Source organism: Myotis yumanensis, unplaced genomic scaffold, assembly GCF_028538775.1.
Source record: "Myotis yumanensis isolate MYYU_CA2020_CCGP unplaced genomic scaffold, mMyoYum1.0.hap1 SCAF_15, whole genome shotgun sequence".
In the NCBI taxonomy this organism is placed as follows: domain Eukaryota; kingdom Metazoa; phylum Chordata; class Mammalia; order Chiroptera; family Vespertilionidae; genus Myotis; species Myotis yumanensis.
The window spans coordinates 4,674,373-4,698,150 of NW_027223766.1; the positions used below are offsets into that span (position 1 = coordinate 4,674,373).

Here is a 23,778-nt window from a genome sequence, read left to right on the forward strand (position 1 = left end):
AAGGTCCCTGGATTATTCTAAAGCAGGTTCACATCAAGGGCATCCTGCTCTATCCAACACTTACGTATTTAGAATTCAAACCGAAATTCTACTTACCTCAAATCAATGTATTCTTTGTCCCCCGTTCAATGGTGTCTCTGTGTATTTAGAGAGAGAACAACAGAGGATTTTGTTTGTTTCTTTATTTTAGCATGGATTCTGGAAGCATGTCCTAGGTATGTTTTGTGGGGGCCCTGGCTGGTGTGGGTCATACAGACATGATGAGACTGCTCTACCGAGTAGGCGCCCCATGTCCAGGGCAAGAACAGGTGGAGAAAGGATTGCAGTGCTGTGTAGGTCCTACACTGTAGGAGGTGCTCCTTCTAACAACTCACAGGTGAGAAATTCACCTCCACATGGCCAAACTACTTTAAAAAGAGGTAGAAATAATTTGATAGACGGGCCTCCTTATAAATTGCCTCCTGAAGCTAAGTAAGTTTTCTTAACTAGTTGACAAAGATGATGCTTAGCAGATTGTACACTCAACTTCACATAGATACGTTTGTGTCTATATTTATATAGTTTAACCTATATGCAGTGGAAATACAAATAATATAGTGCACATATTTAGTAGATCCCAAACACACATTTTAAATTTAAATTTTACAGACAGTGTGATTAAGAACAAAAGGGTCAACTAATTACCCCAAGGTCACAGAAGGTGTAACAAATCAATTTGGAATTCACATTTTTTGAGAAGGAATTAGAGAGTGTTTAAGGAATTGACATTATCATAATTTACTTTCTTTTGCAACAGTTTGTGAGTTTGGTTATATTGGCAACAAAATCTTCGATTAAGGCATCACAGGGATGCTTTTCTGTCCATATATGTAACATAGATGGCCCAGGTATCTCATAGCAGACATTCCGTAAACATGACTTAGAACACCTGTTCCCGAAGGCATTTGCCTCAATGGAAATTGGTGGAAGAGAAAAAAGAGCTCAATTATGCATTTCACAATTATGTTAAAATATTTTAAAGGGTTTTAATTTTGTTTTTTAATTGTGATCTACCTTTAAAACATCAAAATTATGACTTCCTACCTGTTAGCTGTCCAGGGAGATCTTGCTTCATTGCCTCCAAGTGGCATAAACTGGAGCCACTGGGGCTCCAACCGAGCAGATGGCCTTCCTGAGGCTCTGAAGCCAGAAAGCAATGGACGGTGTTCAAACCCCGAATGCAGGAAACAGGCACGCTTTCTGGGGTTTGTTTGGTAAACTCTGTGACAGCTGGGCTTCTGGATATCATATAAAGGAAGCATTTTAAAACTCTCACTGAAACCTGTCCATGTGAATTAGCAGGCCCATTCTCTGTAATTAAGACTAAGTAGTGGGTGTCTGTCAGGAGCCAAATGAATAGAAATGAATTAGAAAACCGTAGAAGGGACATGGCAGGCTGATCTGTGTGGCCTGACCCTGAAGAGGGCATTTCGTTAGAGTAAGATTTCACTGTCAGAAAGACATGCCACTCCTGCAAATGCTGAGGACGGCAAGCAGGTTTTTCAGAGGGCACAGTGCTTATCAATTACATGCAAATGAGCATGTTCAGGGTACCATCTGAGAAATAAATGGCTGCTTCCAGAAAACCAAATGGTACCCTCTGGCATCAAAGTCATTCACTCGAGGGTGAGGACACTGTTTTGGAAGCCCAGTCTATTTATTTTGCAATCCTATTTGCTTCCTCTTTCATTTAAAGAATGGCACCGTGTGTCCTGGCTGGTTTGATTCAGTGGATAGAACATTGGCCTGCGGACCAACGGGACCCAGGTTCCATTCCGGTCAAAGGCACATACCTTGGTTGCAGGTTCCTCCCTGGCCTGGGCCTTGGTCAGGGCTCATGCAGGAGGCAACCAATCAATGTTTCTCTCACATTGATGTTTCTCTCTGTCTTTCCCTCTCTCTTCCACTCTCCCTAAAAGAAAGTCAATGGAAAAATATCCAAGGGTGAGGGTTAACAAAAATTAAAAATAAATAAGAAGATAAAGAACGGCATCGTGTGGTTAACATACCCAGTGGTATCAGGGTCATGAATGAAAGCTGGATTGTTGAGGACCCAGCGAACACCCCCGGTGTATTTTCAGCAGCACCTCATGGTACAGCCATGGGGGTGGCGAGCTACCAGAGGGACCCAGCGCTGATCAAACCAGTGATATCGCTGCACCGCAGTGTCTAGAGCTGCCCCATCGCCTCAGGGCAGAAGCTCCGGAAACTGTGGCGAACGATCCGACATCTGTTTAGCCCTGCAATTCTGGGCTTCGGGAGCCTGTTATTTTGTGCATGAAAATTTCAGTTCAGCTCCAACAATGTTAAAATCATACTAACGATTATTTTCTTATGAGAATGAGACAAAATTGTGAATTGGTTTCTATCCTTATAAAATCTGCCAAGAAATGTTAGCACAGGCTCCTCCACATCTACTGATTTTGGGCTCTAGACTTCGCTTATATGTTTTCCCATTTTTTTTCTTTCTCTTTAATTTGTGCCTTTTTATATACATATATTTTGAGTGTGTGTTTTTTAAATATAGTGATGGCTCTTAAATTTTTCCAGCTTTATGGAGATATTGATATGTAATAATATCAAGTTTAGGTGTACAATATGATAATTTAATACCTGTGTATGTGGAGGGGGAAAAAGACCACAATATGGTTACCGAACACATTCCTCCGTGCCCTCACATAATTTTCATTTTTTTTGTGTGTGTGACAATAATATTTAAGGTTTATTCTCTTAACAACATTCAAGTATATAATAAGCCATTGTTAATGTAGTCATCATGCTGTACAGAAGATTCTAGAACTTACTCATCTTACAACTGGAAGTCTGACACTTTGACCACCGTCTCTTCATCCCCCCCAACCCGGCCCTGGTAGCTACCCGTCTACTCTGTCTCTTTTTACATTCCACATATATGTGAGAACATGCAGCATGTGTCTGTCTCTGTCTGACTTATTTCACTGAGCATCATGCCATCTCGGCCCACGCCGGTGCAGATGACACAGTTTCCTTCTTTGCACTCCCATTCTGTGTTGTGTCAGTGTTTGTGTGTGTGTATGTGTGTGTGTGTGTGTGCTGGTGTTGTGTTTCTTTGCTGAAATTGGAGGTGCTGGGATGTTCCTGCAGCCTGGTATGTGGGAGTCCATTGGGAATCTGGGCCACAATGGCCTCCTGGAGTGGTGGAAGCTGGCAGGTGCCAAGATGGATTGGATTCCTGGTTAAGGGGGGCCTCTAGGAGCCTGGAGCTGAGGAAGCTCCTGAGCCACCAGGGGCTTCTGGAAGAGGCAGGTGCCCATTGGGGGCTGGGATCCTGGGTTCCCAGCATCCTCTGGAAGCCTGAAGCCAGGGGTGCTGCCTGGGTCTGCTGGGCCAGCAGGGACCAGGGTGAGCCAGGGACCTGCACTAACAGGATCCTGCTGGGATCCTGGTGGCAAAGCTTTATGTTACCTCTATCTCATTTTTCCCCTCTTTTCAACCTGTGATTGCATTTACTGCAGTTGATATTCCTAAGACCATCTTCCCTCTCTCACTCTCCTATCTTACTTCTACTCTTCTGTCTTCCATCGCATCCCCCTTTCCCTTGTCCTCTGCTTTTCTTTCTCTGTCCACTCCTCAGTGCTCCCCTTCTCCCTTCCTCTCCTTCCCACCCCTAGGTTATCCTCTCCATCTCCTCTCCTTCAGCCAGGATGACCCCGTCCCAACCACACTGTTTTCAGCATCTTGCCTGTGGGGGACTAGGAAGGCTTCCATGCCGTCTTGCCTGTCTGACTGTCTGAACCCAGGGCCCAGTCATAGATCTGCGATTCTTTTTGGTTGTTGCTGGTTCTAGTTAAGGGAAACTTATTATTGCTTCAAAATCATATGTTTTTATTTTATGTTGAACAAAGGATAAAAATAAACCTCCTGTTCATCCTTACATATGGGATATATATTCCCAGACAGTAAAGGCTGGTTTCTCAAAATTCTCTGATGACATATTCGGGAAAAAGATGGAAATCATGGAAGAAGGCAGTCATTCCAACTCATTTCTCTCCTTCTTCCTGAACTAGATCCTGATGAGTGGCAAAATGCAGATGGACCTTTAGAGACTATACTGCTGCTGAAACTCTGTGGTTTGAGTTTAGCCACATTTCCCTTAAAAAAAAGAGCATTTGTTTAATAACACAATCTTGAATGTTACTTTAAACAAATTTCAACACAATATATGGAAACTCAAATATAAGATAACCTTTTTAAGGATTGAATTTAGTCTTTGTTTCAACATGTCCTGAAGGTAATTAGTGCGCAGTTAGCTACACTGTTGTAATTAATTGCATTGTATGGTAGATGTAAATGATTGAGATAATTTCCTATTGAAATTCCATTGTAAGACAATTTAGGAGGTGAGTCCTAGTACCAAATTATTAACATTCACCAATTATTCCAAATGCTTTCTCCCTCCAGTCAAAACCTCCTTTGGCTTCATGACCATGAAATTATGTCAAAGACAAGGAATCTATGCCTGCTAGTTCCTTGGTGCAAGGGCCACGAGTGTTAATGAGTGCATATCGAGTTCAACCTGCAGACTTAGCAAATGTGAGAGTGACATTAGACATGAATGAAATAATAGTTGATGACGGGAGTTTAATGAGATATTGATTTTCCTACAGTTGTGAGATTTTATAGATTTTGGTTGACCTTCCAAATGGCAACGTTCAGTGACCACTACTTTTAGTAGCTAATTCATGCTTACGGGTTCCAATTCAAATCAGAGGAGGTCGACTCCGTGTGAGTGTACACTTATGATTTTGCATTTTGTCAGTTGCCTGCACCTGTGTGTGGACAAAATAGGCGTCTTTATAGATTAAAGGTGAATAGGGAGAAGTGTGAAATCAAAGGAAGTTTCAGAGACTCTGAAGGAAATTTGCTCGGGGAGTACTTTGGGGACACAAAAGGCAGCATAAAAAACATATCTTACTCTAAGTCAGTATTTTGGCTCTAAACCACTTGCTTTCCACTATTTTTTCCAAATGTCCTGGAACTCCTTTGGATATGTAACTTTGAATAACAACTAAATATATATTTAAAAATTAAAGAAAGGATTAAAGGTTATTATTAGTAAGAGAAGCACTGCTCATTCATAAATCCAAATTGGTTGATCTTTTTGTTTTGGAAAATTTTGAATGTGTTGTTTGAAAGCATCCTGCATCAGTGAAGCTTCTTTAGTTCATTTTATGAAGTGGAACAACAAACATTTGAAATTAAACCACATTACCTTTAATTGATCAATAGGTTTGTAAATTACATTAAAATATATATACCATCCAATTGAGTATTTCAACCCTGTTAAGTGTCCAGGGAATGCATCTGGGGAAGGAGGGGGCAGGCCTGGGCAGAGAGCAGCTGAGGGTAATTTAGTCTGGCCCCTGGCTAAGCAAGCCCACAGAGGCCTCGGGAGTTGTCCTGAGTCAGGGAGAAGGCCCGCCTTTATGTACCTGTGACAACTGGTAATCCTGCGAATGGGGTGGGACGATGGACCCGAGGAATCTCTTTGGCCCAATCTATTCCAATGTAACAGCTGAGGGCTGTCTGAGGGCAGCGACCCCCCAGCAGGAAAACAATGTTGGTCCTGAAAGGTCACCTGGGCAGCTGGTGGCAGAAACCCTTCCGTGAAATTCGCACCTGTTCTTGGTGCAGGCGGTTACCTCACAGGAAGCAGGTTAACCAGGGGGATTAGGGTTACACTACACAAGGAGCGCTTTCGTTTTATTAACTGCAGAATTAGCCATGTTACATTAGCGAAGGAAAAGTATGTAAAAGTGGGCACTTATTGACAGTTTATCTTGTAGTAACAATGATTTTGAGTAATTTGATGCTAAGAGCAACAAAGAAAATAAAAGCAGAAACAAATTTCTGGTGATTGATGGGGAAGCTCAGACCTCTTGCTGTGATCCAGCATTAATTCTGGCTAATATCTGCATTTAAATGTTTACAAGCCACTTAGTGGGAGGTAACTAGCGGTGAGATAGCTCCTAGAGATTTTTCTTTGTCCATCACTCTTTACCACCACCCCCCTCCACACACACACACACACACACACACACATTTTTGTGCGCTTTCTGGTACTAAAACTTCTGAGCGTCTCCTGCTGAGAAATGAAGGTAGGCACAGTGGTGCATCATGTTTTTGACAAGCTCAAGCTCTGCGACCCCTGAAGAATATACTCACCTGCCTCTTCCCCTCAACATCTTGACAAGGTCACTGTGCATTAGAGTCCAGCATGCGTTCAGGCTCTAACACTGTAGTGCTCACTTTTCCTGAAGAAAGTGTGCAGAAAGGTATAATTTTAACACATCGCCATCACTGCTGACTGCATGGTAGGCAGTTTTATTTATGGTAAGTGAACTTCTTGCATTAAAATACATCAATCAGAAAGCAAAGTGTTACCAGAAAAAGCCAGCTACATCTTTCAAAAATGCATTGGTTGACCTCTAAATATCATTGTGGCTTAAAACTAAACCAAGTGTTTTAAGCAAGTTGAGCCATTGAACCCTTTATTGAGCAAAGACTAGGAAGAGAGTTATCTATCATCTATCTATCTATCTATCTATCATCTATCTATCCATCTATCTATCTATCATCATCTAGATATAGGAGTATAGGAATGTTTTCCCTCCATCACCTCTCTCTTCCTCTCTCTCTCTCTCTGAAGGGCTTGGAGGCTAGCTTATTTCTCCCGCCATCCAAGCATAACTAAGACTTTAACCTTTGAGCACCCTAATATAATCTAGGGAAAATTTTGAAAACCTCTGTCAAATTTTAGAGTGTAAGGAAACTATATAATAGATATTTTTAAACAGAATGACACATTATGAACATCTATTTTAGCATTTAATGCCTATAAAAGGCTAGGTTATATTGTATACATTTTATCTACTTGCCTATATTTTGATTCAGGATTATGATTTTTTTAATATTCTATATCTTTTTTTACATTAACCTAATAAAAGTTTGGCACAGTTACATTGGATTGAACAGAACAAAATTTCATAAATATTTAACTTAATATGTCATAAACTTCTCCATAGAATACTATTTCTACATTAGTATCCCAGTTATACAATCCTAACACTAACATGGAAAGAATATGAGCCAAATACTGTAATGGCTACACATCAGAATCTTCTCTTGGTCTTTTACTCTTTTTCTCTTCCCCTGCAAAGCTTAATAATATCTGTATCATATCAAATACATAAAACACACACACATATATATATATATATATATATATATATATATATAGTAGAGGCCCAGTGCATGAAAATTCATGCACTGGAGCGGGGGGTCCCTCAGCCCGGCCTGCCCCCTCTCACAGTCTGGGAGCCCTCAGGGGTGGGAAGCAACCTGGCGATCAGGGGAAGGTGACGCCCCATCACACCTCTGCTGCTACCACTGCCTTCAGCACAAGCCTCGGCCAGCCCTGGTTACTTGAGCCTCAGGTGGCCCTGGGCAGCTGAAGGGCTGAGGGGACTGGGCACTGCCATCTTGTGGCTGTGGGTGCCACCATCTTTGAGGGTGGGGCAGCCAATTAGCATATTCCCTCCTTATTGACTGTGGGTACCACCATCTTTGTGGCAGCGTGATGGTCAATTAGCATATTCCCTCTTTATTAGATAGAAGGCCCAGTGCATGAATTCGTGCACCAGTGGGGTCCCTCAGCCTGGCCTGTGGGATCAGGCTGAAACTGGCTCTCTGACATCCCCCAAGAGGTCCCAGATTGCAATAGAGTACTGGCCAGGCCGAGGGACCTATGGGTGCACAATCAGGGCCGGGGAGGGATGTGGGAGTTTGGCCAGCTGGGGAGGAACCGTGGGAGGGCTCCAGGGTGAGTCCAGCCTGTCTGGCTCAGTCCCGATCAGCCGGACCCCAGCAGCAAGCTAACCTACCAGTTAGAGCATCTGCCCCATGGTGGTCAGTGCATGTCATAGCGAGTGGTTGAGCAGCCTTAGCATATCATTAGCATATTATGCTTTGATTGGTTGAATAGCTGATGGGTCGACTGGAAACTTAACATATTAGGCTTTTATTATATAGGATACATATACTAGAGGCCCGGTGCACGGATTCATGAACCAGTGAGGTCCCTCGGCCTGGACTGTGGGGAATGGGCCGAAACCGGCTCTCTTACAACCCCCAAGGGGTTCTGGATTGCGAGAGGGTGCAGGCCAGGCCGAGGGAACCCACCGGTGCATGATCAGGGCTGGGGAGGGTCTGCAGAAGGGCTTCAGGGCATATTCAGCCCATCTTGCCCAATCCTGATCAGCAGGAACCCATCAGTAAACTAACTTACCGGTCAAAGGCTCTGGCCCCTGGTGGTCAATGCTCATCATAGCGACTGTTCGACTACTCGAACACTTAGCATATTAGGCTTTTATTATATATTTAAATAATTAGGCTGATAACTGCAAAGATTTTAAACATTTGGGGGAAATCCCAAGTTTAATAAAGTTGTCAATGTCCTCTATTATGTTAATGAAAGACTTTGAACATTGGTACATGTAGACCCTGGCACACCACCACAGGCGCTTTGCAGCAAACCCTTCACATCCATGGCAGCACTCTGCTGATGCGTGTGCTCCATCCTCCTGGGGAGCTGCTGGCCCGGCAGAGGCTCAGGAGCCACAGGGCACTTGGGAGGATTCCATTCCCCCAGCAGCATTCATGAAGCACAGAACATTCCTAAACTTATGTGCAGAACATGGAAAAGATGATCGCAGGCTTCACTGGGACTCTGGTTAATAAGCTTTTCAAGGAAACTGAGCAGTGGGCACTGTGACCAAGTCCTCAGACCTGGAGCAGTTGGCTGCAGACTCATTTACATAGACTGGGAGCATATGTGTAACTTCATGCCAAGGAGTACAGTTAATGTGTGAAATCACACACTGAGTTGACACTAAAAACCCCATTGTTTTCAGATTTAAAAAAATAATTAATTAATTTATTAATTTCCTTTATATTGAATTGATGGGTGAAACTGGTTAACAAAATCATATGGGTTTCAGGTGTATAATTCTGTACACATCATCTGTGTATTGTATTGTGTGTTCACCACCCTGAGTCAAGTCTCCTTCCATCACTATTTATCACCCTTTACCCTCCTCCACCCCCCTACCTCCCCCAACACCCCGCACCTCTGCACCCTCTTCCCACCCCTCAGCAGTCACCACACTGTCGTCCGGTTAGATAGGTTAGATATTCTGTTTATTGCACTTTGTATTAAGGCTTTAAACTATTGGCAAACATTAAAAGCTTTTAAACTCAGTCTTTGCATTAAAAACAGACTGTTTTCTAAACAGTCTGTGACTTGGGAAATCTAATTTCTTTCTTAGAAATGAAAGAAAGAAAGAAAGAAAGAAAGAAAGAAAGAAAGAGAGAAAGAAAGAAAGATATTGGTTGTTGTTTATTTGTTTTTCAAAAATCAAGGTCGGCCTGACCGGCATGGCTCAGTGATTTATCCTCAACCTAGGAACCAGGAGGTCACGGTTTGATTCCTGGTCAGGACACACGCCCGGGTTGCTGTGTGGGGTGTGCAGTAGACAGCTGATCAATGATTCTCTCGTCATTGATGTTTCTATCTCGCTCTTCCTCTCCTTCCTCTCTGAAACCAGTAAAAATATATTAAAGAGTAAAAAAATTAAAAAAGAAATCGAGGACGAACTTGGTCAATATTGAAAAAAGTCCTACACGTTCATAAAAGCATGTGGTTTATATACCTGCTGACATCAACTCATTTGAATTTTAATATTCACAATTTAGTGATCTTGAAAAGTGAACTGTGCTTACTTCAACTTTTAACAAATTGAATTTGTCAATAAAGAATCAAAAACCAATCAGATAATTGGGACTTAACCTAATTTATTTCTTTTATTTTTAATGTTCAGTATCATGTATTTTCATATATATATATATATATATATATATATATATATTATATAGGTTTCAAGTGTACAATCCTATATACACCATCTGTGTGTTGTATTGTGTTTTCGCCGTCCCAAGTCAAGTCTCCTTCCTCATCCCCTTTTACCCTCTGCTACCTCTCCCCATCTCCCCATCTCCTTCTGAGGTTTTTCATTTTTTCTTTTTGCTTAATCCCTTCATCTTTTTCACCCAGCCTCCAAAACAGCTGTCCGTCTGATTTTTGTATCTATGAGTCTGTTTCTATCTTGTTTGTTTATTTTTGCTCTTATTTCTTTGCCTTTAAAATGACTTCAGGGCTGCCTCCTTAGGTGGTTCCGATTCTCTGAAGATGTCCCTGTGCTCACCGTCAGACACCGGCATGGACCTCCTCCGGCAGCGGCCTCCTTGGCACCAGGTGCTGACGCTGAGAGGCCTGGTGCCGAGGGATTCCAGTGGTAGGGAAAGGCAACGGGGAGGTGCCGAACGATGTTGCATTCCACTCTTGCAGCTTGAAAATGCAAATGTTGCCTTGAAGAGAAAACAAAAATCTAATTTAAAGACATTGAAAATATACCCTGTAGCAATTAGTAGCTGTGAATCCCAAGTCCACCTGAGAACATTCTTTCTGCTACTTAAATGTGCTCTTGAGAAGATATAATCTTTTCAGTACTCAGGACATTTTCTGCCGAAACAGGTAAACATTGAGCTGACAAGATCTAAGTTTTAATATGTAAAGAGAAATATTCTATCACAGCTCCCTGATGTTCATCCTCCGGGCTGCCCCAAGGAATGTTTACAAAAAGCTAAAGCCATCATCTCCCACGTTTCGTTCATATTCTTTAATTAGTTAACATAACAGAGTTGCTGGTTAGGTATCTGCTCATATGACCACTCGGAAATGGTACTTGTGGCTCTTGGGAGCGATGTGATGAGAAGACCCATGGCTGCGCCAGGATGAGCAGGAGAAGAGGTGCCTTTCTGCCTACTGACATCTGCTGCACAGAATGGAGCAGAAGCCTGCGGACTTTTAAGGCGTTCACCTGTGTTTGCCTCAGCTCTGCTCCCTTCCCTGGCCCATGGCCCTGGGAGGATTCTGGGTCTTCATGAGCCCTTACCTCTGTGACCTCACACCTTTCTCAAGCTCTTCCTTCTGCTTGGAATTCCGTGCTGTGCGTGAGCCAGGGTGACCAGCTTCTGCGTCTGGGAAGACTGGATATAGCCATCCTCTCTATGCTGAAATCTTCCCTGATTCATTCAAGTACTGAGAGTACCGCTCCCTCGGCGACTCTTTGCCTGGGCGCACAGCTTATTCCTGCACACTCCGTCATGGCCCCTTTCACTTAGCAGACATTACGCCAATGACGGTGTACACAGTCTATGCAATGAACTATTCAGGGACTTGCGTTTGGGTGGTAAACACACAATACAATCTACAGATGATACAACAGTGTGTGTGGTTGTGAATACTGTAGACATGCTTATATGAATATGATCATGCATTCTTATAAGCTTAGGGCCTCTGTTAAATATCCTAACTGTATTCAGGCACTTATTCTGTCTCCAAAATAAAAATATAAGCTCTTTGGAAAACTGATTAGAACATATGTTATTTGGATTCCTAGCATCTAGTACAGTGCCTGATATAATGCAGATGTGTAGAATGTTTTGACGGACTAAGTTGATTTAATAACACATTTGGATAGTGCCACTAATTATATTTATTTTCTTCCACTCAGTTATGCATGCCTAAATCACATACTTATATGATTTTTAGTATAGTAAAAGATCTGCAGTGGATCACACAGGGGAAATGAGAAAGGAGACGGCTCTGGTTGCTGAAATTCAATGCCATTTCCCGAGTGCTAAGTGCCAGAAGCAGCACAATATCGTAGCTCATTATATAACAACTAGCGGGTTAGCAATTCAAGTGTCTTCTCACTTGAAAGAATGACTTGAACATATTTTGAGGCAATTATTTTTAAACCCTTAGAAAGAAAAAACAATAAATAATGAGAAAACAGTATCCAGGGAGAGCTAGTAATATTAATTTACCCACAAAAGTCAGTGGAGACAATCCAACCCATCACTTCATAATATTGGTGATGTGATTTCAAAACACGGGAAAAACTCAGATATACTCTATCTGGTTATCTATCTAGAATCAGAGTAGATAAAAAGAAGGGTTCACTAAGCAATTCATTATTTTACATCTGCTTGTAACTAAATGCATACCATTGATTAATTTAGAGCTCTGCTTAAATAGATATCCAGCTTAATAGAATTGGGTCTGTCAAAATTAAACATCGCAAGACTTTGGGCTCTTAGTAGTTAACAGAGTTTTTACTAGCTTATACTTGTGTGGTTTTTTTATGATTTAGACTTAAACCTTTAAGATTTAAAATAAATCACTGTCCTTTAAAATACTATTTTTCTCACAGAAGGATTATTCTTTAACTTTAAAGTGCTTTATTATTTTATTTCATAGTAATTGTTTTTAATTAATGTGTGGGGAAATGTGTGCCTATCTATACTGTTTAAATGGCCAGGGCCAAGGAATTTTAGAAGCTGTATCTAAATAAAAATTAATGATGTTAAACCTTGGAATATTTGCTAATTGCTCTGGCAGGTGAAAAAACTTTAAAATGTAAACTATATCATCAATTACAAGGAGTTATTTTATAATTGTTAATGAACCTTGTTTATACTACTAAGAAGAGATATCAGACATAATTACAATGCCAGCTAGATAGATAACAGGATACTGGTATCGGGTGTGGGTGTAGGGGTAGGTATAGGTATAGATATGGATATAGATGCTGATATAATTACAGATGAGCAAGTGGGTATAGATATATGGAAAGATAGAAGGACAGGTATACAATGTTAACAAGCTTTCCCATTACACAAAAGTCTATGTGGTATCACAGGGTAATCACTTCTGCCAGAATTTAAAAATGCTCTGGCTAGGGCCCAAGGAAATGATGCAAACACTTTCTTAGAATGACTATTAACTGATCACCCTCACTAAATAAGGAAGTCAGTGGGAATACCTACAAAAAGCTTAAAGGAGAGTCATGATATTGTAGATATAATGTGTAAGAGGGAAACCCACCTTCTGACTATGGGTTTAGGATGGGATGGAGGAAACTATTTAATATTTCATCAAGGAATACACTGGTGAGGGGAATGAACACAAACACACACACACACACACACAGACCAAGCAAATATCCATATGTATCTATTGCACATAAGAAATGTAAGCTCCACAAGAGACAGATCTTTACTGTGTTTTCCTCACTACTGCATGTGAAGTACATAGAACGCTTCCTGGCCTACATTAAGCACCCAGCAAGTATTGGTAAAACGAACAATGCCTGTGGCTTGAATTTGCTTCTCTGTGATTATTATTCTCCTGTTCATGTTACTATTTGAAATCTCTCTCTCGGCACTTAAAGCCATACATTTGACCACTACTAGATATGTTCATTTAGAAATTTCACAAACTTTTCCTAAAGGACTTGTTTAAATGATCACCCATGGTCGAGGAATATGATAAAAACGCACTAATCTACTGGGAAAGCACGTAGCTTTTCAAGGGGCATATTTATTTATCTCAGTTACCTTTCCAAACTGTCTCCATGCAGTCTTCAATCTCATAGTTGTTTTCTTAATTTTGGTTCTCATATCTCTAATGGAAATGGACATGTTCTAGCTTTTCCATGTGCTCTCTGATTCAAACCTTTACTAGTATTAGTTGTTCTACAACAGAACCAAATTTTTAATATGCAAGTTTACTCTTCTAATTCTCCTGTTTAAAACCCACATCAACCTGAATTTTTTTTTATCTTGCTAAATCATTTTTCCCTGAAAATAGTATACACTCTGGTGGTATATTAGTTAGGATGGTTTTGGCTGCAAGAAACAGAATAACAACCAAATGCATGCTGGCCTTTGGTTCTTAGTCTTGTGTCCCCATACAAGGAAGATAGATGACAAATCTCCATAAAAATGTTCCAAGTGGGCAGAAAAGGGGGCAGGAAAACCATGGACCTTCCCTCATTTTATCAGGAAAAGTAATCTTTCCTAGTGGACACAGGTGGCTCCTTCCTCACATCTCATCACATGCCTGCATTCAGATAAGTCATGTGCAGTGGACAGCAGAATTCCTAACATGCTTAAATAGAGACTTTCAAAAAAAATTGTATCACAAATGTTAGAAGAAAATGTATTTTCCATCATGGGCTTCATGAAGAAATGCTTTACTGTTATATTATTGATACATCTAAGAGATTCTATAACATATATTATATATTATAATGTTGATGTAGGTATATTTATATAAATAGAATATATAGAATATATTATAATAGTGATAGTAGGCATATATAGAATATATGTTAACACAATATCTATATAACATAAAATATTACTAGTACAAAATAATTTATTATAATCTATATTAATATTATATTGCATATGACATATTACCTACGATGTAAATGATTATAATAAAGTTTTTATATATAAACTAGAGGCCCAGTGCACTCGGGGGGCATCCCTCAGCCCAGCCTGCCCCCTCTAACAGTCTGGGAGCCCTCACAGGATGTCCTACTGATGTCCCTGTGGGGAGGGGCCTAAGCCGCAGTCTGGCCTCCCTCTGTGGAAGGCAACTGGCCGATCAGGTATATAGATACTTTCTGAAGGCAGCACAGACTCCTCCCTTATTTCTTTCCTCTGTGGTTGGAGAATAGGGGGCTAAAAGGTGGAGACAGAACTGTGGCCGGGCCTGGGGCTCTTGTAGGCAGCAGAAAGAAGGAGAGGTCTGGGGAAAGTCTAGACACGGTTTTCTTCAATTGTCCTCCCTTCCTCCAGGCCCCTCACTCTGTTCTTTCCTTGTCGTGGTGGACACTAGGGCCTCGGACTGACAGGAGCCCAGCGATGGTGGAGTTCAGCCCTCTCACTTCTCAGCTGAACATTCCAAGTGAAGCTGTTTTCAAATGGCTAAAGTGCTGGCAATTCATGCCTCCCAGCCTTTCCCCTCTCAGGTTTCCTCCTTGGGTCAGTTGCAAACTTCACCGAGACACTGAAGCAACTCTGCCCTGGTACTTCTGCACCAGCCCCTGCACTCTTCCTTGAGGTCTCTGGGTCCACAGTCTGAGCTCAGGGAGGTCACCCAGAGCTCGTTCCCCTGGACAGGTGGGGCAGGGGGGCTAGCTTGAAGAGCTGGGGGAAGATGACAGAGTAAGAGTTAGTATGAACCAGCACCTGCTTAGCCAGACTTTCTAAGTTCCCCACCAGGCCCAGGCTGGGCCCCTTCCCCACACCAGGAGGATCCCAGCTGAGGTCCCCTCCCTGCACCCAGCACTCTCCTCCCTGTTCTACCACTGGGGGAAGGGAGCAGCTCACCTGCTCTGGACCCTGCCAACTTGGCAGGCTGAGGCACAGGTAGTGCAGCCTAGGGTGCTGGTGGCTGAGAGCCTTCCCCCCTCCTCGAAGCATGGGGCAGGGTTGCAGCAGCTCACAGCCACCCCTGGGCACCATGCATGGAGACACTGCTCTCCACTGAGCCACCATCCGCCCAGGACCTGTGGGGGATGGGGTGGCCTCAACAGGCTCCCACTGACCCCACTGAAGCCAGACTCGGCTTGGCTGCCACCCCTGCTGCCCAGGGCTGCGCATGCCCCACGGACCTCATTGCCCTCATGAATCGCCGTGGTCTGGCCGTCCCATCCCAGGAAGTGGCCATCACCATGGCTCACTCCCCGGTGCAGTTGGGCCTGCCCAGCAAGCATGTAGGCAGGAGCTGGGCCTCTGAGGGGAAGGAGGAGGCATGCGCGGGCCAGGGCAGAAGTGGGGAACTTGGTGGTGTAATTAGTCTGCTAATTTTGCTACATGCTGGTCATTATCCAATAAATTGTTTCAACAACTTGCTGAGTAAAGACTTGTACGTTTGCCAGTGGTGGGCAAAATCTGAATGAATTATTTCTATGATATCTCAACAAAATGGAAGTTTTTTGAATAATGTAGAAGGAAAAGGTTGACTGTTAGCTTACAAACAATTTTGTGGTGTCTATAGCACAAGCTACTTGCCTATACATATTCCTTTTCTGTGATTTCTTGACCTAATTACTATAATTATTTAAGGTCTAGAAGCACCCTTTCTATAAGAAGTTGTACTTAGTTACTACAAAATGGATTAACTGTCTGTCCCATGGTCTCCTGCATTAAATTTTCCTTTCCTTAAATGATCATGCTTGTGTGAAGCTTTGATGTAATTGTTAGACTGAGGTCATGCAATTCTTTTTTTCTTTCTTTTCTTATACTTGACTGTACACTTCTCATGGCTTCACGTATTATTTAATGATCTGTCCACTCACCTTCTAACAGAGTGTCTGGCATGTATATTTAACATGGATTCTGCATGACAGAATTTATAGATTTTGAGTAAACCTTCAACATGAAATTTGTAAATTTTCCATCATTTTACTGTGTTTATAGGGTACACTTTAATATATACAAAATTATCTTCTTTTATAATTTTAATGTGGATGAAATTTTGCCTTGCAAAGGGATGCACACCCACTTTTATATCTTTATGTACTAGTGAGTGAGTTGGTCATAGCAGCTCCTGCTAAAAACCTGATGACTGCAATGATTTAGCTGTAATTTTGGTGTCTCTCATCCTACATTTTTCTTACCTTGATGATGGCCTGTTTGTACAACAAGCACTACAGGGAAAGGACAAGTACAAAGTTATTAGTATTTTTATCATTAGATGTTTATAGAGTGTGAAGAATGACAGGATAGAGATATCTGGAAATGTTCTCAGTTCATCATTTGTTATATCAGAGACATCACAATCCCATATTACAAGCTCAACGCATTCTAATTCCAGTACACATTTATGAAATTAGCTTGTTTGTTTGTTAATTCAATAAAAACCTGAACAATCTACCAATTCTTGTATGTTGAAACCATTATATTTTTTTCTTGGAATTGTGGTATAGGTTTACTTTCTGAAATAATTTATATTTGACCTGTAATAGAAGTTTAATATACACATATATACATATACATGGAGAATTTTATATGGTGAAAATAATATGCTCTCAGATGTTGTAAGAAAGAATAATTAACTGGCATTTATGTTTGCATTTGAAGCTCTGAAAATGAAACAAATACCTCTGCCTTCAAAGTGTCCACACAACAGTTTTATTTTTTTAATTAGTTAAATCAAAGTTCATTAGAAAAATTCAAATGCCAGAGTACACCTTCCTACTTAAGCAATTTAGTGAGCTGAGGTTGATTGTGAAGAAATAAGTCTTCATTATACTCAGAATTTTCTAAAAAAAAACAAAAAATCAGGATTTAATGGTAGGTCAGTTTTGTTCAAAGATGGAAATTGAAATCATACTCTTTATTAGATGTTCTTTTTTTCGTGGATTTACTTTTTCTCACAAAGGGAATATGGACAAGAATCAACACTTTTTAAAAGGGTAACGTTCAGTCACTTTCTCCATTAGATATATTTTATATATCTGTTTTCTTCTTTAACACAATCAGTGTATTTTAAGTAAACAAGCTATAATTGCTAAAATATTCTCATAATAGTAAATAACAAAAAAGCACTTATTACATCTTTATGTTAAATCTCTATGTTGCATATAGATTCCTGTAGCAACAAGGTAAACTATATGACACTTCTAACCTCACAATAATTAATTATTATTTTCCTCATATTGAGCCAATAACATAGGATAATTGTTGCAGGGTTTTGGATTTCAAAAATAATGAGAAGACATTAGGGGATTGTGTGATGTAATCTATATATATAAAAGCCTAAGTGACCTTAATGACCATAACAACCTGTGTCTATGATGTGCAGTGACCACTAGAGGGCAGACACTCAATGCAAGAGCTGCCCCCTGGTGGTCAGTGTGCTCCCACAGCCAACCTCCCCTGGTTGGCCAACCTCCAGTGGTCCCTTCCCCGCAGCTGGCCAATCTCCCATGGTCCCTCCCTCCGCTGGCAGGCCCTGATCATCTGATTGAGGCTGGGCCCCAAGCTGGGATTGGGAACCAAGGGTGGGTGGTGGCTGACATGGCCCCTTTCCCAGGAGCCAGCTCCCTCCTTGGGGCTGGTGGCTAACCTCCGTGCTCCATTCTCCCCCTGGCCAGCAGGCCCTGATCAGCCTGATCAGCCTGCTGCCTGCCTGCTGAGGTGGTAGCATGGCAGCAAGAGAAGGAGGAGTGGGGGGAGGCAGGAAACCATCAGCATCATGCATCTGTTCATTCTGCACCTGGCCCAGTGACCATCGCCTCCTCTCCCGACCCCCTGGGGCCTTTGTGCCCCAATCAGCCTGGCACCAATTGGCCCTGATCGCCAGCCAGACTGAGGGACCCCACTCATGCATGAATTTCATGCACTGGGCCTCTAGTTGACAAAATTTTATTAGGTCAAAGTATCAAAAGCAAATCAAATAGGCAACTCAAAAGAAACAAAGAAGATAAAGCGGAGAAAGAGGAGAAGGAGGGAAAAGAAAAAGAGAAAGGGAAACACTGGCACACCAGCATGGGAGTGCAGGGCAAAGCATGTGTGACACTCTCGGTCCTTCGTTTTGGGGGAAGGGAGCTGCCTTTAGACAGTCCTGCTTGTTTGGAACTTTTGCTGAACAATGATGGAAAATATCATCTCTAAGGAGATAAAAGTTATTTAGGACTTTATAGACCTTAAATAAGTATTATTTTTTTCACAGTTCATAATAAATTAACTTCTTACTGTGAAACCTGCTGAAATAAACAGTAGTTTGTTTTATTAATTGGAACTGTAGATTATAAGATTTGGGGAGAATATATTTGTTGATACTTTATAGGGAAGAAGAGAAAGATACGGGTGGAATTTGGGAGAATCATGTATTTGGGGGATAAGAAATTAAGGAAGCACAAGCACTGAATCCAGAAACATCCCTCCCCAAGCCATACATGGGAGCAAGTGAGTCTGAGGAATTTTCGTTTCCTATTAAACACACTGGGAAGCCACCGGGAAGGGATTTGGGTGACTAACGCTTTCTCAGTAATGGAAAATAATGTCTAAAGAAGTCATGTTTGGAAATGAAAAGAGGTGATAATCATGTCAAGGAAAATGGGAAGATTAAAGATCAAGAACTCTTCTTATCTCCAGCATCACCAAGGGCAGAGTGTCCCTAAGATTTCTAAAGGTACTTCTCTTCTCCCTTCGTGCCTTACGTGGTGTTGCCACATTCAAGCAGGTTGAATGCTCATTGGAAAAGGCAAACTTATTTCATTTATAGCTGATCCTTGAACGTGATGCCCCCTGCCTAGTAAAATAAATTACTTTTTGTTGGCACAAAGTAATAACATTTTGAACACACCTGTGTGTTAGACACCTGGTATTATTTTTTACAATCACTCTCACAACTACTAAAATTGGAGTTAGTAGCAATACTTTACAGTTGGGAAATATAGGTCAGAAGATTGAAGTTACTGTTTAACAGAAACATGGTTGGTAGAAAAGCCATAAATTGAACCCACCTATTCTTTTTGTAATTGAATTTATTGGGTGACATTGGTTAATAAAATTATTTAGGTTTCAGGTGTGCAATTGTATAACACATCATCTGTATATTGTATTGTATGTTCACCACCCCGAGTCAAGTCTCCTTCCATCACTGTTTATCCACACTTCACGCTTTTTCCTTTCCCTCACCCCTCTTTCTCTCTTGTAATCGCCATACTGTTGTCTGTATCCATAAGTAGTTGTTGTTTTATTTTTAAAATATTTTTTTATTGATTTCAGAGAGGAAGGGAGAGGGAGAGAGAGATAGAAACATCAATGATGAGAGAGAGTCATCGATCAGCTGCCTCTTACACACACCCCCTCTGGGGATCAAGCCCACAACCTGGGCATATGCCCTGACCAGGAATCAAACCGTGACCTCAACCACAGAACCATGCCGACTGGGCTGTTTTATTTTTTTAAACCCACCTCTTTCTGATCCCAGTCTACTTTTTGTTTTAAATGACACTGGCTACCTTCCCACCCTATTTGTGACATTACATGCTGGCATCTTCTTATGAAAACACCATATTACTTGACAGTTAACAGTTTATTGTTTCTATGTTTGATAATTTTGACCTAAATAAATTGTGAATTTTCAGGAGGGAGAGTAGCATGTCATATATTTGTGCCTTTTCGTAGAGTCTCCTGTGGACTTAGACATGCAGTCACAGTCTGATGTGTATCTCTGGACCCGGATTGATTTCCTATGATTTTGGAAAGGCCAAAAAGAATGTGAAATACAATTGTGCTTAACCACAGACTCATTCTTTTTATTTCGGTAGCTGTAATGTCAAATAACCTTTTTGCCTAAGCTTTTTACTTAGAAACTAGTTATTTTTAGCAACTTTAAATACAATTTATAGAGTGAAAGGGGAAAAAACACAGATGGTAATTTACAATGAAAGCCATTTATCATTATGGGGTAATTAAAATTATGCAGCCTTTTCTCATTAGCCTTTTTCCTCAACTTAGTTCCTATTGATTTTTGTCTCAAATAATTGAGAGAAAATTATTACAAATTTTATGCACTCTTCAAAACTGATCCTAAACCAAAGCCTAATTGCTAACTGTTCGCACCTGTATTCATCAGGCTGCCTGTCCCGCCATTTGTTTTCGCTGTTGTGATTAGGCTCTGTCCGACATCATCAGCTCAGCGTGAAGCCTCCGGGGAAGCTCTTGGGCTCTGCTCAGCTCTCCATCAGAAAAGTGAAGGTAGCCTTAAAAACAAAATTCTAACTTAAGAAAACTGACACTGATCTAATATTTTGCACAAATAAAGGAAATCCATCAGCACTAAGGCTTGCACGTGTTATAAAATACTAACATTGCTAGGGCATGAAATGCCATCAATTCCACATCTATTTTATGGTTGCTAAGCTACCTTTGTTCTTAGCTGAACACTTCCAGTGGCTAAGAAAAAAGTGTTTCTAGAAAAGCTAATAACAGTTCATAGCATTACTAATATGGGACTTCCCAAATAAATGTAATTGTAATCATTGTTTTTACATTTTATGTTTCCCAATCTTATTTATGTGATATTTCATAAATAATCTGTACTAATAAGAGGGTAATATCCTAATTAGACCGAACATCTTCTGGGTGACCTTCCAGATGTCCTTCCAGACAAAGCCATGGTAACGGGGCTAAGGAAGGTGATTATGGGTGATCAGGCCAGCAGAGGAGAGCAGTTAGAGGGCTCAGGCCATCAGGGGAGAGCAGTTAGGGGGATCAGGCTGGCAGGCAGGTGAGCAGTTAGGAGCCAGGTATCCTGGATTGCAAGAGGGATGTCCAACTGCCAGTGAGGGATTGGGACTAAACCATCAGTCAGACAGACATCCCCCAAGGGGTCCCAGATTGGAGAGGGTGCAGGCCAGGCTGAGGGACCCCCCCATGCACGAATTTCATGCTCCAGGCTTCTAGTCCTATATAATAAAAGGCTAATATGCCAATTGACCAAACAGCAGAAGGACTGGTCACTATGACGCACACTGTAGTGGCCAACTGAAGATCTGGCCCACCCTCGGTTGCCCCCCCCACCCCTAAGCTCAGGCATTAAGCGTCTACCTCCCCCTGGCTGCTTAGTCTCCATGGGTTGAGGCTGCTCCAGTGGGTGAGCTGCACCCACATCTACAGCCAACCTGGCCAAGTTCAACCTGGCAAAGTTCACCCAGGGCAAGTGCTCCACCCTCATTGTGACTGACCTGGAACCCTGGGCCTGGACATCCAGCTGCTGGACATCATCAACTTCAGCTTCCATCCAAGGGCAAGCTCTTCCTGCACCAAATGGGTCATGTGGCCTGGGTTAGCTGAAGTGGCACAGGCTACTCCTTGGTGGCCCCAGATGAGGTCCCCTACCTGCTGGACCTGCACCTGTTACTGGGCCTTGCCATCACCCTTGTCCACACCCACAAGGAGCCCTCAGGTGTGGTCAGCATGGACAGCATGTTGGGTAGGGTGCCACAGAGCATGGTGGACGATGAGGAGGTGTGGCTGGAGCTGCAGGGTCTGGGATGCGTGGCCAACAACACCCAACAGCAGTACATGCACTTGAGGCCCGCACCCTCGCCAGAGTTCCATCAAATGGGCCAAGGAGCTGGACCTTGAGGAGCTGGGCCTGCACCCCCTCTTCAGCTCGAGCTTCGAGGAGGAGGAGCTGCAGCTGCTGAGGCTGGTGGACAGCATCAAGCAGTACCACTTGTGGGCAACCATCTTTGAGATCAATGCCTCCAGCTGGGACCTGAGCAGCCAGGTGATGCAGGCCAAGCAGCAGAAGGACTTCAAGGCCATTGCCAGCTTCCATCAGGGCTGGCAGGAGTGGCAGGAGGGCCTGGGAAGGAGGGGGAAGAGGAGGAGAAGAAGGAGGAGGAGGAGGAGGAGGAGGAGGAGGAGGAGGAGGAGGAGGGAAAGAGCATGGAGGACGTCTTTACAGAGGACATGGGCCAGAAACAGCAGCAGCCAGGACTTGAGTGGGGAACCAATCCCAGCCACTGGACCAGGATTTCTATGTCCCCTGTCAGCCCAAGATCTTCGACAGTGACCTGGAACTAGGTGTTGGTGGGGACAGGGGCACCTTTGAGCAGCAGGTGGCTGTCACTGTCCTGGACCTGATGGGGAACAAGGTCCAGAACCTGACCAGAGGCCGGCAGCAGCTCAAGTGGAACCAGAAGAAGAAGCAGTTTGTGGAACAGTCAGGACAGGAGGACAAGAAGAAGATCAAGACAGAAAGTGGTCACTACATCAGCAGCTCCTACAAGTGGGACCTCTACCAGAAGTGGAAGCAAAAACAGAAAATCGCCATATGCTCAACACCTGAGCCCCAGCAGGCTGCCAGCAGTCGGCCCTGTAAGCAGTTCTGTTTCAGCCCAATCTGGTCGGGGTATGTGCAGGAGGCAATCAATTGATGTGTCTTTCTCACATCCATGTCTCTCTCTGTCTCTCGCCTTCCCTTCTACTCTAAAAATCAATGAAAATGTCTTCAGGTGAGGATTAACAACAACAGCAAAAAATGCATACATACACACATATACAAAAATACATGAATATTGGGGGGCTGGGAGATGGGGCCCCACAGGGCACGAATTTTGTGCACTGGGCCTCTAGTTGTAATATAATTACATTAGTAACCTTCCTACTATCAGAATGTAAGATGGAAAGTGAGGTACAGCTATTTCCCACCTGATAAAGTGTCATAAAATGTACCCAGCCAATGTTTGCTTGTGTTTCCAAACATAAAAAGTTCCGTATATTACATAAAACCATGCTTGACTGGGTGGCAATTTGCTGGGTTTCCACAAACTCCCATGGATGGTTTAGGAGAGCCTGCAGTGACCTCTTCCCTTGCTCTTTAGAACGTCAAGCAAGAAGTTGAGTTTGTATCAATAGTACATACAGAAAACACGACCTAGCTTTCCCAACGTGGTGTGGAAACGATCTACAGGGTGGACTTAACTTTCATTTTCCTTTTTATCCTTCTTCCCTTTCCTCTTGCTTTTTTAGGGTGGACCGAAGGGGAGGAAGACACTGTGTAACTGAAATCTACAGTGGAGTTTCTGATGGGAAAAGAATCCTTACCCAACATTTAGAAAATGAGGGTATAACAGAAAGGTTCTTTTCAATCATGTTCTACAATCATTTTATATTGGCCATATACCGTGTTTTCTGTTTGAATGCTATTCATTTCAGAAGAAAATATGTCTCAGGTAGTTGTCCAGAAATGACTTG

The 23,778-nt window shown here is 42.3% G+C and overlaps 1 pseudogene; it reads left to right on the plus strand.

Annotated features, from left to right (window-relative positions):
* The first annotated feature begins 6,295 nt into the window (after window positions 1-6,295).
* LOC138993467 (ATP-dependent RNA helicase DDX54 pseudogene) lies at window positions 6,296-23,585 on the plus strand (annotated as a pseudogene).
* Window positions 23,586-23,778: the final 193 nt, after the last annotated feature.